Below are 1,369 nucleotides of genomic sequence, written 5' to 3'. Positions count from 1 at the left end.
AGGCCGTGATGCGGACAAAGCCTCATCATGTCTTTGTACCTCTCCCAAGCTTCAAAAAGGGATTCATTATCCTTTTGTTTAAATCCGTTTATTTGGGCTCTTAGCGTAGCCGTCTTACTAGGTGAGAAATATCGGGCTAAGAAGACTTTCTTCAACTCGTTCCACGTAGTGACAGAGTTGGATGGTAGAGACTAGATCCAAGCTCTATCTCTATCTTTTAATGAAAATGGGAAAAGACGTAGTCTTATAGCTTCTGGGCTGACACCATTCACTTTCACTGTGTCTGCGTATTGCCAAAATACTGATAAGTGTAGATCCGGGTCCTTCGTGGGACTACCTGAAAACTGGTTTTGCTGTACGGATGACAACACCGAAGGTTTTAGATCAAGATTATTGGCCTCGATATCAGGGGAAGCGATGCTGTTATGTGGATCATCTTGCGAAGGGATTGCATAGTACTTAAGAGGACGGTTTTGCACTCCTTCGGCCATCTCTGGTTGAATAACTGATTCAGAAGTAGGGATGTTAAGGTCAGGAAGATTTAGCTTGATACGATGTTCTCGTATCAAGTCTCGTATCCGGCGTTTTAATCTAAGATAACGCTCAGGTTCGTCGAACTGTAGCTTTAATTTCTCGCCTTTAGAGCGAGTACTTGGCATACACTCGACAAATGTAGAAATGGAAAAAGAGTTATTTTCCTTTGTCTATACTGGGCAACACTAGAGTTACGATATCGACTAAATTAGTCCCCGACAACGGTGCCGAAAACTTGATCGCGACTTAGTAAGTCTATGGGAATCGTGACTGCAAGTGCACAGTCCTATCGCGTAGTTTTAAAGATTATCGAACCCACAAGGACTAATAATCGAACGTATCATGGTCTAATGTTGCTATGTAAATCTAAGGCTGATGATCATTCTAAGATTGGAGGATGAAGAGAAATAACTATACCGTAAATAGAATATTAATAAAGATATGAGATGTAGGGGACATCGGTATGTAACGCATCAAACTTCGGGGATTCGGTATATAGTTGGTGTAATCTTATTGGTCAAAATATTCTTCAGTGGAAATTATTTATAAAAAGGACTTAGTCTCACACTCTCGTTTTTATTGACTCTGACCATACTCCTAAACCAGAATGCTTGGCTCTCGCAGTCTCATTTTGAATTTAAAAATAATTTTTGAATATAAATAAAGTCTAATTAATCCCAAAGCGCTCTCCCTGTGTTTAGGATTAATGCCTAGTTTCAACTATCTGGTTAAAATCTCAAACTCTCGTTCTTGTTGACTGTAACCTTAGTTTGTTTTGTACTCTCGTACGAAAAACAGTTTGATTAAAATAAGAAACTAAAAATCGGAAAAATAA

At 39.1% G+C, this 1,369-nt stretch overlaps 1 non-coding gene across 1 annotated transcript; it reads left to right on the top strand.

Moving 5' to 3' along the window:
* Positions 1-107, top strand: LOC127090066 (small nucleolar RNA R71). The gene has a single exon (XR_007791600.1). It is a non-coding gene; the product is annotated as a small nucleolar RNA R71 (small nucleolar RNA).
* Positions 108-1,369: the final 1,262 nt, after the last annotated feature.

This window comes from Lathyrus oleraceus, chromosome 5 (assembly GCF_024323335.1).
Source record: "Lathyrus oleraceus cultivar Zhongwan6 chromosome 5, CAAS_Psat_ZW6_1.0, whole genome shotgun sequence".
Taxonomy (NCBI): domain Eukaryota; kingdom Viridiplantae; phylum Streptophyta; class Magnoliopsida; order Fabales; family Fabaceae; genus Lathyrus; species Lathyrus oleraceus.
The sequence above is the reverse complement of the archived record's forward strand: the minus strand, read 5'-3'. Positions and strand labels throughout refer to the sequence as shown.